Below are 18328 nucleotides of genomic sequence, written 5' to 3'. Positions count from 1 at the left end.
CACCCACACGCACACCCACACCCACATACACACCCTTCAAGTCTCACATAGTCAGGATTCAGTAAATACATTGGAAAGTCATTCTTTTTTATTGTCAAAATTCTAAAAATTCAGTTAAACAGAGAGAAACAAATTCTGTGTGGTTTATACTGGCTGACTACTGCTAGCCGGCCCCATACCAAAATCCCACCAGGGATGATAAAGTTACAAATATGATATCTACACTAAATCTGAGGGGCAATAACTTTTCTGTATTGGATTAAATGCGTTACTAACTCAGACAGTTACAGTAGTGACTTAAACAAATGTTCGCAACTGCATAAATCTGTTATATCGAATGGTTTCCGATTATATGTGAATACTGTATTATATCACATTTGGTCGGAGTTTCAACCCAACACAAATGCAGCAGCTCTTGGTGATACATAACTTCTAAAAGTGACATTTCCACCTACTGTTCAGGTGTGCTGTAACTGCTTGGTTCAATTGAAAATCATGTTAAGTGCAAGACTCTTTTCCAAGTCCAAACAATTTGGACACTAATCCTTGACCTGTTATCACCTTGCAAAATATTCCCTTATTTGAGAATCAACAAAATCCTTGAAAATAAGTCACTTTGTAATGGCCAGCAATAAATCAACTGACTCCAGAGAATGACTTAAAAATCCTTGTATCATAGACATCCAGTAGGATAATAAGCTACATACAGTTATCTTAACTTAAACTGTATGTCTAGTTTTAACATTCCCTCCCCTGCAGTAACACCACAGGCATGGGATTCTGGTAGTCAAAACAGTGACAACACATACTGTAGAACCTAACCAGGGGTACTGGTACAGTCAAAACATGACCTTACCTGGTCATTTGGTGGCTTGAACCCCCCACAAGGTTCACTGCTTAATCTTTTCAGGGTCAGTTCTAAACCCCTGGGAGTTTATAATGCCTGGTAGAGTTATTCTAAATAGTTCATTTGACCTCTATATCTAGGTTTACATGCTAGCCAACTGCTATAGGATTTCCTGCAGTGGTAATACATGTATACAAGATGCATATTACTGTACGTACCCATACAGTAGGCTAACACAACATAACGTGCCATACCCAACTACTATACAGTTCTGTCTCTGCTGTTCACTGTTCAATACAAAATACAAGGGCTTTTTACATTAATCCAGTGTTACATTCTGAACAAGAACTGTTTCAAAGTTCTTAAAAATATGGTTAAACCTTTTACAGTAGCACAGCTGACCATCCAGAGTGTCTTCCTTTAGTCTGTTGGTACTTTTTACGGAAAATCCCCAAAGAAAGAAACTGGGCACGAAAAACCAAACAATGAACCGACTTATCCTCTCTCAACCCAGTCCCCTTGCATCGAGACTATGACTGTGTGATCGTCGGCAGGTGTGTATCATGATTCCCCTAGTTCTAAGAGGAACATAATGCTACACATGATCTTAGCCAAAAGACGGAGAAGGCTTGAATTCACAATGTTCTTCCAGTGATCCTGAAGACATCCGCTTGGCATGCATTTCCCAAACAATATTAATAGTTGCTGCTCTTTGTACCACAACAGGCTCGATTAAAACCTCAAGAAGGTTTGTTACCATTTACAAAATGTTTAATTGTCAACACTGATCTGAGGGCATCAGTATTCTCATAGCACAGTTAGTACTAATCTGCCTAGCATAGTTATTTTCATAACTGAAATTATTTTCATTAATTAACTGGTTAATTGCACTGCCAGAACAACTGATACCGGGAGAGATGGGGAAGAGGCCGGCAGGAAATTGGCCCCCCCCCCACCAAATATCATCTATGTCACAGAAACAATTCTCACACACATTGGTCTGACATTGTTCTCCCTCTCTTCCCCTCTCTTCCCCTCTAGCCCTCCCCCACCCCGGCCCTAATCTCTCAACCTGTGTTGGAATCGCAATGCACCTGTTTGAAATATTAATGGCGTTCAGATGAAGACAAATCTAGTGGAGAATTAAGTGCTATGATACATGGCTCTTTTAATGTGAGTAAATGCATAAAAATCTTATAGGTTGGGTATCAAAGACTTTCGGTTTCCGAAATAACAATAGAGAATATTTCATTCCAGCAAGGTCTCGACTCAAAGAGGGTTCACGTTTCAGTTAAACGGAATACAACACTGTTACGTTACATGAAGGACAGATAAAGTAAAGGCACTATCACTGTATTAAAGCTGCACAATCTAACATGTTATAAAGTATACCTTTCAGAATTACAAGGTGAAGAATAAGAGGATGGTTCAACAACCGATCTATCTAAGTAACAAACCTAACAAACCTCCTTTTACCCATCTAAAACGAATCGTTCAAACGTAACAAAACAAATAAACAGATAATTTGTTCGAATTCGTGACGAACAACACATGGGACTAGTTGATTGTCTGCATAGATCTCTCTCAATCACCCAAACGTACCCCAATACCGTTCAAGCTTAACTACTTCGCATGTCAGCACTGTAACTGCAATGCCATCAACGAGGGACAAGGAACTAGCACAGATGCGGCGATAATTGCGATGCAGACGATTTTATAACAGAGAGTAGTCTACAAAGATAGGCTCATTCCTTGCGAGGATAGCTGCAGCTGGAAATCTGACCTCTGAGAGAAATAATCATTACTTAAACAAGCAAGAAGGAGGCCATAAAGGCAACTTTCGGCTTCAATTTTCTGTATTTTAGTGTGAATTTCATCAGGCAACTAGTTCAGTGTTAAGCCAGGATGGGTTGATGGACACGTTGTTTGGATATATATCAGTAGACCACAACAAAGGTCTAATCTACAAATCTAATGGATTAAGACTGTTTGAAAACACCAAGCAATCGGACCTTTCCAGTGTCCAAGTTTGGCCTTAAAAGTGTTGTGACGTACAGGACGTGTAAAGTTTACTTTAAGTATTAGGCCTTTAAAAACAAAACCAAACAACAAATAGACATAGTGCTAGGAATCTCCAAACAAAGGATGGTCTACAGTCAGTGTGCAAAGATAGAGTGCTATGAAAATTCTAAAGGGCAAACAACAAAGACCTGTGAAACATTGCTGTATGTCTGTCTGTCTGTGTCTCCTCCTATCTCTCTTTACATTCATAATTGTTCAGTTATTGGTCAGACACTGTTTTGAATGACTGCAAAATATTAAATATCAATAAAATAGGCCAGGCATTGATCCCCATATTCTTGGAAATTTGTCCAGCCCTTTGGAAGTTTTATTGATTTTCTATCATTTTTCTCCCCGCTTTTTTTGTTGTAGGAGGTATAAATTGAAATTTAACTAAGATTCTCTGTACAAAACACTTCTGTAAGATATATCTTTGAATTTGCGTATCAGATTGTCGTTTTGTCTTCTTTTTTGGGGGTGGGGTGGTTTGGGGGGGCTCATTTTTTAATCTTTTTTGGCATGGCATATTGCAATGTGATACCAGATAAAGTACTCTATGACATGTGTTTCATTTTGTCTTTAACCAAAGGCACTTATGTTAACATTTAAGCTTTAATGATTTCCCATCCAACAATCCATAGTTTTCTTTACGACTGTCTTTGTCGATGACTCAAAGTCGTCAGAAAACATTGGTATTTATTGGATATAAATATATTGGCTCTAAACTTATTTTTCAAATGCTGTAATCGTTTCATCTAAGGGACACAAAGTTACAACCTAAAACAAACTGCAGCTTTAAGCCATCAGAATACAGGTAGTTCCCAATTGCATTTGGGAATTGGTGACAAATTTAGAAATTTGAAAACCCCAGTCTTTTTCGTGGCCTGTCCACTGAGTGCAATCTTTCAGGCTCTTCCTACTTCTCGACCTCTGCTGTATAAATTTTTTTATTTATCCCTGTTGTATGCTGTCAGACTTCAAGCTTAATGACATGCTGGCCACACAGATGAACTTGGTTTATCCCTCAGACTACAGCCATGTTTGAATGGCTGGAATGTACACAATAGCGTTCCCAGACAGTTCATGGTATTTGCAATGTCTCTCTGTGTGTGCACATGTATAACAGCGGGCCGTTTCACTGCCGTCGATATTACAATTTCAAATAATCAAGTCAGCCTGCTTTATATTGAACATCTACACCTGCCACTGTAAGCTGCCTGTATTACACATTGCCTGGATTTGTATTTGGTTTATTAGGCTCTATATATATATATATACATGTACATGCAGGCCATTTTTAGCATTGCTTTGTTTGAAGCTAGCCCCCAAGTCTGTATTAGGCTACATCTGCTTTCCGTAATTTACTCGAGATAATTCAATAAAAAGAGAAACAGCTGTGTTTGATTTTCATAGTTTGTGTGAAATATATCCTCATGATCATGATGATGTACAATGCAGCAATGTCATGGTTTCAGCTTCCTACTGTCTCCATTTAAGAAAAAACACAAAGTATTCATTTTATAAAGAGCGATGAAAACTAACTATATAACAGAACAGATTTCATTTCAAACTTTACAAAACAATGAAACTGCAAATTTTGTGATAGGATATTGAAACTTCAATTTCAGTGATCCACTATGTATCAAACAATCTTAAAGGAGGATTCAGAGTCTGAAGTCTCAAACACTGTTATTTTATCCTATCAGGGCAGTTTCTGCCATTCATTCACTACTCTGTCAGTAAATACTTCTACGTCCAGTTTCTCGTGCAAATATATTCACTAATGAGCGCGTAATTGCCGGAAGAAACATGACTGACAGGTTTATGCGACGGCCTTTTCGTTTTTAAATTTCCACCCAATTTCCAGTAGCCTACTCCATAATACTGTACATGAGCATTTCAAAAAACAGCCCATGCAAGTATTGCAAAATGCTTTTGAGACCTTGAAGTAGTATTAGTAAACACAGAAAGGGTACATGTGTAATCAATCTCTGCAGTATAGAACAGCACATACTATATGTGGAATAGAATCACAGTATAGGTATGAAGCACCCTTTATGCGCAGACAGGATTGCTTGGATGCCAAACAGACGGAAAGTTGTCCATCCCACATAGGAAAGAAAGATACCATGATCAACCTTGGAAGTCTGACATTCAAAGATTGTGAATTGGAAAGGAAATTTTCAGATGGCAATCATTAAAAAGCTCTGGCAAAGGTTTTAGTTCCTATGTACAGGTGGCCGATTAACTTCTTCTTGAGTTCGTACTTTGGGAAAGGTTACGTTTGTGTCTGACCCTCTTTCTGACCTAGATTGTGAATATTCATTGATTATTAAACAGCGAAGCTAATGAGTTTGCAAGATTTGAATATTTTATGCAGTTATCTGGCCCTTTTCATAATTTCAATGTAAGTCAGTCATTTTAACGATTTGATCAGGGATTGACGGTAATGTGTGATTGATTCACAGCAATTTTGTAAGACTTGCAGGTCCAAAATAAACGCTGATGTCTACATTAAATATGAAGGCAGTTTCTCGAATGAATGTCACAATAACCTAAAGTGCAATATGACACTGTGCTTTATAATGCTCATGGAAAAAAGTATTCTAATCACGACGAAAACTTTCACGTCCATTTTCTTCGTTTACCATGTAGTAAACAGAATAAGACAGTTCATAGCAATGATTTGTTTTGCGGACTAACCTCCATTAGCGTTAAATGGTACTTGTGTTCAAAATTTATTATTCTACTTCCAACTTAGAACATGTTTAAACACTATTTCAAGATCAGCTGGAAACCCCACATCCAGTTGAAATGTTGAACAGGCTCTTAGCTATTTACTGGGCCAATAAGATTAACCCCAAGAGCTTCATACTGATAGGCTTCAGAAGTGCACGCTTATTGGCTGTATGCTTTAAATACACTACCTAATGGGAAATAACATTCAATTTAGTAATCGTAAGCAGGTCCTGAGGCATGCACTGTCAACTTCCTACTAGCAGGATTAAGAAAATAAAATCGGATTCTTAAGATACTTTCCTGATCACTTTCTAATTAGTTTTGTCAGTCATTTCCTCTCTCACCCTGAATAATAAATCCAAAGTTATATTTAAACAATGAGACATGGAAAAGACAAGACGTGTAATTATGCATCATCGTCAGGTGCTATTCTGTATTAAGTGATTCAACAACAGACTACAGTATACATAACTGCCTACAATGGATGACGGATTTAACCGCATTCCCTATACACCTGGAAGACTCTCAAAACGATTATTTAAATAATTTTTGAAAACTAAACAAGTCATCCCTTATATATGCTATCACTCAACACATCCACTATTTGCAAACACCTGAGAAGACCTTGATATTAGCATACATTTACCACCTGAAAGGTGTACTGACTATATTGAATAATAATCATATGCACAGCATTCATTCAGGTGCTGTGATTAAGTTAGTGTTAACATTTTGGGTAGCGGTTTAATTTCAAGGCTCCGTCGTTTGTCTTATTATTCATATACTATGGTTCTTGTATTCAACACACATGCTGCTGTATACACATGTTAGGACTTGTAAAGCAATATGATCATTTTGCATAGCAGTTTGTGATGGGACACTAGATAAATTATTCCATTTGGGTTGTAAAACATCTTGAAGAACCAAACTGTGTATAGCAAGACCAAAACTCCCATCTACGCCCCCCCCCTCCCCTTCCCCTTCGATATAAGCATGAGAAAGTAGAAATGGTTCATCGTTACAGTATTTTCATTCCGGCACCTCTTGAAAGTTCTCGTACTATCGCTCATCTGGGGAAAGAGAAATCCTCACTGAGATGCTGTATTTGCAATTCTAATTTGGACTGGTCCTATTTCAACAGTTTTCAAAACTGTATGGAAAAGTCTTAAAGAATTGCTTATTTCTCCTTTATTAGCAATGAGCTGATATTTGGGAGCATGACAGGTGACTTTTAAACTATAAGGTGGCTTCAGTGGTATATCCATCAATGACTTCAGACTTGCACTGAAAATGGCTGGTCGTATATTATTGCCAGCTCAAACAACCACTTTTTCTTCTATTTTTTATTATTTTTTTATTATTATTATTCTGTTTTTATAACAGAAACTTGATTACACCCTCCAATATTCTGGCTATGATCTACAGGCAACTTTATCATTTAAATGTTGACACCTGTCTTGATAAAAACATCTTTGTACTGAACAGTTAAAGAGAACTGTGCATGTAAGGTTATATTTGCACACCATTGATCACAATGTGTATATTTGTTTCAAAATAGAAATTGATATCAAACGATTCAATTCGCTGCTTTATGGCCTGATAATTCTTTGCTAATTATCTCACTTTGGGCATAGTTGGATGGTCTAGGGTCCCATTAAATTGATACATGGACGATTATGAGCTGAGAGATCAATATTACAACATTGTATAACAGTTTGGTCATACTGAACACAATGCATGCAACTGTATTGAATTTGATTTGAATATATTTAGAACTGAATCACAGTTCAACATTATCAGAGAAAAAAGAAGAAAATGATGATTGATAATGAGCTCTAGACTTGACTAAATGGAGCTGTATAAACTGAACTAGAATCCATCATCAAGTTTGTCATCAGCTTTGTGCCTGGGAGTGAGGGAGGGAGGGCAGGGAGCTAGGGAGGGGAGGGGGAGGGAAGGAGAGGAGGCACATAGGAGGGAAGGAGAGTAAGGTACATGATTGTGAAAAACTATGAAAAAATGTTGTAATTATGGTGATATGGTTCATTACAGTCACCCATATAGCAGCCAAGGAATTCACTACACCTCCATGGAATAGCTCAGCAGAGGTCGACCTCAACATGTGAAAATATATGAACATATTTATCTGTCACAAGTCAACAACCTTGATAAACATGCTAGTGTTTACCCAGCCAAAAATATTTTACCAGATGATAAAGGAGGGAGTGCATATCTGAAAATTTGTGTCTGGGCAACTGGACAATGTAGTGCCTTGATAACTTTGTACACTACAGTAGAAGGTTCAACAACCTGTTAACACTTGTCACTTTAATAAAATAAATGAGCTACTTAAGATTTTCAGAAACTTGTGATCTCCTTTTTTTTATTGCAAAATATCTTTGTCTCCATGGATACAATATGACACCCTTTAAAACTCTAGTGTACTTTATGCTGTAAGTTTAATGACTGACATAACATGTTAAAACTGATATTTGCTTTCTGTGACAAATTTATGTTATTTATCATGATAAATATGTTTGAACAGCCAGCCGCCTTGTAATAGTGTCACACTGCAAGTTGTTGTGATGACCATTTGTGTAGAAAAGACACATGGTGCAGTACAAAGTTTGAGCTTGTTTGCATTTTGAAAGATATAAATAAAGATATGATATATACATGTTAATATCTGTCTGAACTATTCTCTGTACTCTATACAACTATCCTGGATTTCATACTACAGTATATATATACATACAGGCTGATAAGCAAAATGAAAGTATGCCAGCATAAAAAGAGTCCAAAATAAATTGTGTCCAGTGATTTTGCAAGACATTTTCTCTCGATAAGATATCAGTGTAAATCCTCACTTACTGTGTTACCTGTAAAGGCCTGTAGGCAATAACGTACAATAAAAGGAAGCAATTTTAAGTCTTTGAACACTTTGAACAGATGATATTTGAACCGATCATGCAAATTTACTTTCTACCATTGGATTGAAAATCACTAAATCATCAGGGTGAACTCATAGAGCGTTACGTGTACACCATGACATTCTTACTCTCTCCAATCCTTCCTCGTTTGCAGTACGTGACGACATGATAGTATTGTAGTGCACCCTATATCAATAATGTGTTTTTACTATGGACGAAGTTCAGTCTAAAATTAGAACAGACCTCAAATCTCTGCATAAATATATGACGACACTGGTGTCTATTGGGAGGTGAAGTACTCTAGTCACGGTTGTAATCAAATTTTGTCACCGTACACTTTTTAATGATCGGTATATATGGAGAAATCGGTCTTTTGCAGCTCACACCACTGTATGTACTCATTGCCAATAAATCTGGAATGGAAGCCAGATGACACGTAGTCTCAAATCAGATCTCACCAATCTAATTACTAAAGTTTAATTACAATCTTCAAAATTTTGACAATTCGAAAACACCAGTTCAGACAGGGGAAAACAGAATGAATTATTTCTTTGATGAAAACCACAAAACCATGCCACAGCCAAAAGTGCAAACTGTACTGATTGGGTGCTACTGTTCAGTATGGTATTATGATTGCACATATGAATCAAAAATTCCTGCACACGGTTACAGTAGTTATCAAAACATCTGGGGGGTTCTGTTTTTTGTTTTTTTTCCCTTATATGTGAAATGTGATGAGAAAAGGTATGCTTGGTTATAAAAGTTCTCTAATATTAGGAACTTATCTAAATTTTAAACAAAATAAACATCATGCCCTCTCTTGCCCTCTCTCTACCTAAAGTATCCCCCTTCTCGTTCACTGTATATCTCAAGATCACGGCCGTAACCTTCATCGTTTCCTTCAAGGTGAAAATGACTCATCATTCCGCACACATACAGGTGATCTGCTGATTGTGCAATTGTGTTTGGTTAAAACTGCAGTACAGTATAAATCACACACTGATTGCAGTACTTCAATTCTTTACTGCACTACACTGACTCACAGTACTTACATACAGTACAATAATATTCACAGTCGGAGTCTCCTAACTGTAATGGGAAATTTACCATGTAGCACCATCTGTTGGTGATATTAGATTTATGGCACCCTTGCTCCAAACTGCAATCAAGTACGGTCGGTCCGAGTCTAGTAATAATTACACACTCTGCTTCATTTGTAACTTTTCAATTATGTATAAAAGAAGGACTCTCACTTTCGGGGTTATTATCTTCTACAGGAAACAAAACTACAATATTCACTTTTGGGATAATATTCCATATATTCTGCAGTAATATTGTACACACTATGAAGATAATTTATGCATATGCTGTACTGTTGTAATGTAACTTCCATATAGGCAATCTAGGCGTAGTACTGTATGCGATAGTCTGGATGGCAACCAAACTTTCCGAATCAAGGGATAAAACGTAAACTATAATGAACATTAAATACCAATCTCAATAAAAAAAGTGCTCACCAATCCAACAATACTTAACATTGAACACAAATTTTATATATCTCATTTTCATATAGTTTAAATAAATCATATAAATTCAAGTCCTTTTCTTCAAAGCATCATCCATTCATATAGTATTTTTGACAAAGTTGAGAAGACTCAAATGTAATCAATTACCCACAGCAAATGGCTCTCTTCCCTTTATCTCCCCCCCCCCCCACCCCTGTCCCATGAATGGGAAAAATGTTTTGTTAGCATACTTTGGAAAGTTAAACCATTGCTAATTGGACAATATTTATCAGCTCAGGGAAAGTGTACAGTACCCACTGTCTTTTGGTATGTACTGTACAGTACTGCAGCAAAAGCAACCCGACATTACTATTCCAAGTCAATTAATTTTCACTGTCTGGAAAATGAAACATGCAGGTATGCTTACTCAACACTTAACCATAAGTAGTATTGTGCAATGCCATACATTAATTGTCACACATGTGTGCATAATATTAGAAATTGACCAATTTATAGATTGCAACATTGGGTAGGGGGATTTCCAATAACATGTTTCCTACCTTCATCAACTGTGAAAAGTCAAGTTTACAGTACATGGAAAATCTGTAAGCGGCTAACTGTACTTGAAGGGTTGAAAAGTCAATTCTGTGCTCTTTGGAAGTTTATGATAATCCAATATGAAGCAAATTGGTCAGCACTTTATTCACTTGGGGTTGTTAACTTTGTCTTACTCTGACCTAGCCACCATTATTTTCATTATTTCCATGTAAAATTTCTCAAGCTACTGTAATTAAGAGACTTAGCTAAGTCCTAACATGGGAGACTTTATTACTTGGTAAATCTAGTACAAAATATTACGTCTGGCCTACAAAGCTTTATAGTGATTGTATTCTTACTGTTTTCCCTGGGCAAACTTTTTTTCCTTATTTCTGTTTTTAAATACATTACTTTTTCTGTTAACCACTATGGCACCACTACACTCTAGACCATGCAGCTTTAGACTTTTCTAAGGTTACTGAACTGCTGAGCAATAAAACAAAAATTCCAGCCTCAGTTCCAAGTACTCAACGTGGAGACAACATAAACAAATTTAAAATTTGACAGAGTACCAAAACTGTATGAATGACAACAAAGTCAAGAGCATTAAATATTTAGTGATCATTGAGGAGGGAACTAGCTTTGTACGGTCAGTAGTACTGTAAGTACACATTGTATGACACATCTTTACTGCTATGTAGACGAAACAACCCATTATACAAACAATAACGAGAAATGGACGTAAACCGCATTGACTCAGTCCCTAAGGTGTATACTGCCATTGACACGATTGTTGACAAAGTCCTGCGTGTGTTTTGGAACAGTGTGGACAATAGGATTACAAACACTGTGTGACAATAAGTAGGACTTCCATATATTCAACTAGTTCCCTGACTCAATAACAATTTCACAGTACTTATTACTCATTGAAAGTCACCACACACTTGTTAATTAAGAGAGCTACTGTTACTGTGTTAGTGGCAAAGATTGGAGGAACACCTAATTGTAATCCAGTTACTTCCGTACAAGTTGTATTAAATCGTCCCCGGCCCCCCTTCGTGGAAAGAAGTACTATGTCACCCATGGACATACATACATCCTGTACATACATACAGTTTAACTGGAAATACAGCATGGGGAGATATATGATAATTGCAACATATTGACATAACACAGGAAACCACACTAACTATGAACAGTTCTCTGACTTGGATACTTTGGTTGTATAGATTCTGAAAGACAGTCAATAATGAAACTTTGTACCTATCTCTATTTGCATCACCTGTGAACTTTGTATATAATTATATGCTGTAGTGACTTTATACAATTACCTGAACATACTACATAGAAAATATAATGGCACTCAACAATGAACATGGTATTCATTCACTAAGTGCAGTATAAGAATTACCAATTAATTACATACAGATCGAATCAAATGTGAATTGAACCAATTTTGAAAAGTTGCATACAGTATGTTGAAAAGCAAGAACACATTTAGTAGGTCAGTCAGTGCACTTTGTACTGTAATATGTACTACAGTACATTTTTGTCAAGGATATTGAAGAGTTATTGTGCTTACAGATGCCTAGAGGAGCCTCATACAACTGTCAACCCCAACACCTCATCAATTCTAATTAAATATTTAACCATAAAAGATGCGAACAACTTCATATACACTATAAACTTACAACTTCATATACACTATAAACTTCAAATAAAAATATGCAACTGCTTGATAATAATAGTCCCCTAACAGGCTAACAGCATAAGCCACTACAGTAGCTAGGTTTGACTAGGCATGTTCCTTTCAAATAGGATAAGTACAGTAAAACAAAAAAAAACATTTAACAAATCTTTCTCTACACAAAGTGTCAGAATGACACTATCGTAGATTTAACCAAATTCCACAATTTCTTGATCATTGACCTTTACTTGGTGAAATAATTAAGGAGAGTTTTTTAGCCGACTGTCAATTGCAACCCTACTTTTATTATAAATACTGGCCAGTGGGTTCAATGGGTTGACTGCAAAATTCCTGTACATGTGTTATGTGTACAGACTGTCAGTTGCAAAGAGACCCCAAACTCTCAAAGACCATGAAACAACAGGTTGTTTTTTTTCACAGTAGAGTACCCCCGGCTTTAACAACTTCTGTCGTATAAGAGGTAAAGCAAAGGTACACAAAAATACAATAAAAAGCTGCTTAAAAAGCAGTACAGAAGGGAAAAATTCCAAGAATGTGCGTGAGAGGACCTTAAATCATTCTGCACAGATGGACAGCATAGTGATACTGAGAATTAAAAGAATTTGTGAGTGCACTTTGACAATCCCTGGTAATACCACCTATGACTCCAAACGCCCACTTCACATAGCAAAAGGATACGTTATAAAAGTGACAAATTCACAGTTGGGACAATTGGATTTACAACTTAAGGTCTTCCAAGAATGCGGCATTCAGGATTAAACTACAAAGCTAAAAAGTGCCAGGATTTGGAAGAGAAGATTTTGCCTTCTGAGAATACACTTTTATATTACAATGTTTAGAAACTATTCAGATGGATGTACAATGTAACTCGATTATACACTAAAAAAGTCCAGTAGCCATGAAACTTAATCTCTCAGTGCCTAAACTGAAAGTGGTTACTCTCACTGCAAATGGTTCAATGAATCAGTCTACCAGAGTACAACATCTGAGTTTCTTTCTATTAATTACTAACTTAAATAACAACTTAGTCATTTTATATGCAACAGTGTAATGCACATTATCCTGTCACATGTCAAAGGTATAACTACAATGAATAACATATTCCTGATCATCAACCTTGAAGATAAAGACCCATTCAACCACGTCAGTCTGTAAACTTCTTTAGACCCAGGCACATGCTTTACTTTTCGTATACAAAATAATTTTGCAAAATAATCTGAAAAAGCAAACTTCAGAATCGGTGAAAAGTTATGACTGTCTTATAGATCTATGCTGCAGGTTAGGCCTCAATAAAGACCTACAACTGGCATACAATAATTTCGTTATGTTAAGAGCATTAATGTTCTGCAAAGGAATAAGGGTAACAGAGCTCTATCTTTCTGATTTGCTCTGTGTTTCAGAAGTACTTGGTTTCATCAGTAGGTTGATCAGCCTTATGGGATGAATAGAAAATGCGCTAAGAAATGGGAAATTTCCCTTCACTGAAACATGCATTTAAGTTTCCTGTGGAATTCTTATAAATGAGTGAAATAATTCATGAAAGTGATATAAAACACATCTAGGCGTAGTTGTTCAACTTCTTGTGTTGTTTTGCACCACAGGCACTCCAAATGTTGGCCACACAGTTACTAATATAAAAGAATAGATTTACAAAGTAAGAGCTTGGCCTAACTACCGCAAGTCGTATTCATAGTTACGCCAAGGGCTTAGGCTTAATGAGTAAGCTTAACAAGTGACTGTTAGCATTGATGTTGCCTATAGTCTGGCTGCCCAAACTTTTGCCTAACCCAGTCTGACTGAGGATAGAGTTTAATACTTCGTTAGGCTACGACCTACACAGATCTCAAAGTTAGCCTATATTCTTTTTTTTTTAAATAATAATCAGCAGTAATGTTTACGACGCTGAAGCGACCACAAATATGGGAGAAACCCGCAAGGGCTCGTGGATTACAACTTACACATCGGGTGGCTACCAATTCACCATTTTAACTCAAATTTTGAATCTTTTCAATTTAGAAAGTCATTTCAGATGGGAAAACCGTAAATTGCTCTTGGATGAAAAACCCACCTTACTATGTGACCCAGCCGGGAATTGAACTCGAACCTCCCTATTGCTAAGCCTCATTGCTTCAAATGCCACCGCCTTTATCCACTCGTCCACAGCACAGGTATTCGACTGAACCATCTGAAGTTGTCACTTACAATTATAATATAGACTCGGCTATACATGTACTACTTTTTAAGAAATGCCACCCAGGAAAGAACCTGGTCACGAAAACCAAACAACGAAAGCTATAGCCTACCTGTATTCACCGTGCCAGTTGGCCAAGTCGTACAACTAAAACTAGGACCTAGGCCTAGCCTAAGTTGAACAACACAATAACGTTACTGCTGTAAAATTACGTATACGAAAGCATGCATGGAACATACAGTAGGCCTAAACAGAACGAACAAATTCATTACTGATAACTAAAACTAGCCTATGTTAATCTAAATAATAACTTTAGTGATGTAAGTTACCTTTAACTTAAGAAATCATGCATGACACATACAGGCCCTTGTAACTGTTACTTGTTAGTTAGCCTAGGCCAGACCTAAGTTGACTAAAAATAATGTACAAATTAAAAAATGCTAGTATAACTTACAAATTAGAGACGATGTGCTTCTTTTATCAAGTGTCACTTCGTAGACATAATTAATCCTTCGTAATGTGGAACGTTACTAGCATATATCCTTTTACAATTATTTTTATCCTATTCCAAAGGTTTCAATGTGGGCTACAATAAGACCAATTGAATGTATACTGCGTTAATACAGTACTTTGTATTAGTATGGCAATGTGGTATATGGCAAACTATGTTGTAGGTCGATCACGATATAGCCATTACGGTTAGCCGCGCCGTCAAACGGATAGTGTTTGAGACTAGGCTGCTAGGCTGGTTACTGCGCCTGCGCGTAAAAGCCGAACTTTCGCATATATGCACCCGATTCACATAATATCATACAATAATATTGTATCATAATGATATAATATATAACATCCACAATAATATTGTTGCCAAAAGTATTACCCGTTGCACATTGTATCATACAATTAAACTACATAATGATATAAAATAAAACATCCAAAATAACATTATCGCGTATAATATTATATGGTACAATGATATTATATCGTTATTTTTTTAAATATTACAGTACAATATTATTGTATACTAGCATATGAATCGACTGGCATATAAGCGAGAAAGGTCAATACATGATGAAAAGTTTGGCTGTTAACATATTTTCGATTTGTCTACCTGCAAAATTGTTAGCCGGAAAACCAAATTTTCTGATGAATGTTGTGCAATACCCTAGCTTTATTGCTACACAATTTTAAGTCATATATATGTAATATTTTAAATTTCATGTAGTATCTACTATCTAGAGTATCGTTAAAAAAATACCAATTATTATGGTTTAACTTCAACTTTTTTAGTTCAACTTTTCGGGTATTTAATTGCCTTTTTTATGGAACAGAACTGTGACTACGTATGTCGAAAACTGCCGGGATTCGGTACATCGCATGTTACATATATGTCAATATGCACAACTGGCAAGAGGTTGTTGGATGTGATAGGCTAGCTGGCTCGGGCTCAAGGGAAATGCCTTGCTACTGCTTCACCATAGTCCGTCCGGAAACTTCCATGAATAAAGTATATTCGATGCCATTACTCAAGTTCTTGCTAAGAAAAAAAAACTCATATATAGTCCCCCCCCCCCCCCACCCTTTTTCTTTCTTGCCCTGCACAGGATGTGCATTCGTTTGCGTGAAGTATCGTCCCTTTAATGTGTGCAGTGGGCAGATGAATAGGTGAGTAGGTGTTAACCTTACCTTCATCAAAACGTTTTCAATGACTAACAGGGAAATGCGGATTATCCCTTGTTTTCGTTCGTATTTGATTTTCCTTCCTTTCTACCGTCCTCCATAGGAGTGGCCTGTACCATGCTGGTTAAGAATTACCCACCAACCCTATTAAGTTGGTGTATAAATCGAGGGCCGATTTTCTATTGAATTTGTGTACACTAAATACGCGCAGAAACGCGGGGGAGTTCGGTATGCACAAACTGTATAGAATATAATAAGTTACTTAAACGAACCTCCAGCTTTAAGCTTTATGAAAGTTCTAGATTAATTATTATCCGCCCACACGCCTTCATCGTCATACCCGTCGAAATTGTTTGTGAAAGATGAACGTATAACGTTTGACTTCCAGAAAATAAGAGCTTTAAACTAAAACAATCACATGGAAAGGTTATTGATTAATTTGATGTTATTTGCAACGACAATTAAATCAAACTCCTTGTGCTGTTGTTCATTAGTGCAGTGCAGACATTTGGAAATGGCTATATATATTATTACTGTTAACACGGACTAACGATTGATCGCCGACTTTATTAATCATCCCGAAAGAATTTTGATAATTTTTGAAATTTTGATAACATCTTTAATTATTAGTCTGTTGTAAACTATAACCAATATATTTTGACAATAAAAATGAAAATTTTGCTCCGGTTCAGTCCCCCATGTTGGTCGAGTTCATCCGAATCCGCAATTTATCCCGAAAACAGCCAACACCTATACCCCCCTCTCTTCCAACAAAAAATACAGAGGAAATTGGCGGCGCTAAACTGTTTTATGAAGCACGTACTCTGTGTGCAACGTCGCCTGAACTCGTGACAGTATAGCTTTAGTGTAAATTCCACTCCACTTTATACACACCGGTCGATTTTGCATTCGGTTGGTTCCAGCTCGGACGCAAAATAGAATAGGCGAACAGAAAATTAGGAACGGGAGTGTCTTTTGAACATGAATAAAAAGCACAGATACGATGGAAAGATGAAGAATGACATGAAATGCACGAAGTTTTCACTTGATGTGAAACGAGCGAAATGAACTTATACAGAGGCGGCTGAATATGGTTCGACGAGGGGGATAAAAACTTTTAAGAAAACAACCCACAAAATATGCACAAACTTCTCGACAAAATCACCCTCTGTATACAACCAATTCAAATATTATAATTCAAAATATTTTCAACAAAGCGATTCTTTTTTATATTTCATTTCTCAACAAAGGGATTTTAATTATTCATTTCTTTTCATTTGCAAACTGACACGGGGGGGGGGGGTACCTCTGTTCCAACTGATCCCAGGCTCCGGTGTATGATTGATTTTGTAATGATACAATGGTCTGTTATCAAAATTGAAGCGATGAAGTAACACTTCCAGAATAATACATATTTGTTCCTTTCTCAGTTTCATTTTGAACAGAAATGACGTTTTGATACAAGAGACTCGACCAAGAGAAAATAAAACAACTTAAACAATACTTTTCTTGTATGTTGTAGCAATATGACAAAACTCGAAATAATGGAACGTTTCTTTGGCCAAGAAAAGGGCCAAAGAGAATTTTATTTCTTGCTGATCTGATGAAAATACGACCATACAGAGTTTCGTCGACGTAAGAAATGATGCAAGCTCACCTGCACAAAATTAATATATATATATATATATATATATATATTATATATAATATTATATATAAATTATATGTATATATATATATATATATATATATACGTATATATATACGTATATATATATATATATATATATATATATATATATATTTATATATATATATATATATATATATATATATATATTATATATATATATATATATATATATATATATATATATATATATATATATATATATATGTATATATATATATATACATATATATGTATATATACAAATGCTTGTCGCAGTACGCCAAATATGAGTGACCATTCTTTGGTTTTCTAGTTTTCAATTTTTTAAGTTAAGAAAGTACAACATACATGGCTAACAGCCTCTCACTAATGTAACCTGTAGCAACCGTATAAAGCATCGGTTCTTAAGAAATGGAACAGAAGAATCAATAAAATAATCTACATTTTGATAACAGTTA

General features: G+C 36.2%; 1 protein-coding gene across 2 annotated transcripts in view; it reads right to left on the bottom strand.

The window, feature by feature from the left end:
- Window positions 1–15215, bottom strand: part of LOC139978542 (C-myc promoter-binding protein-like) — a 66995-nt gene extending 51780 nt beyond the window's left edge. The window contains exon 1 of one of the 2 annotated variants that reach the window (XM_071988838.1): window positions 14973–15215. The gene's annotated coding sequence lies outside the window, so the exon portion shown is untranslated. The remainder of the gene's footprint in view (window positions 1–14972) is intronic. The other variant, XM_071988839.1, reaches the window with a different exon arrangement.
- Window positions 15216–18328: the final 3113 nt, after the last annotated feature.

The sequence above is a fragment of the Apostichopus japonicus genome, chromosome 13 (assembly GCF_037975245.1).
Source record: "Apostichopus japonicus isolate 1M-3 chromosome 13, ASM3797524v1, whole genome shotgun sequence".
NCBI lineage: Eukaryota > Metazoa > Echinodermata > Holothuroidea > Aspidochirotida > Stichopodidae > Apostichopus > Apostichopus japonicus.
This window is presented reverse-complemented; position numbering and strand designations above follow the sequence as displayed.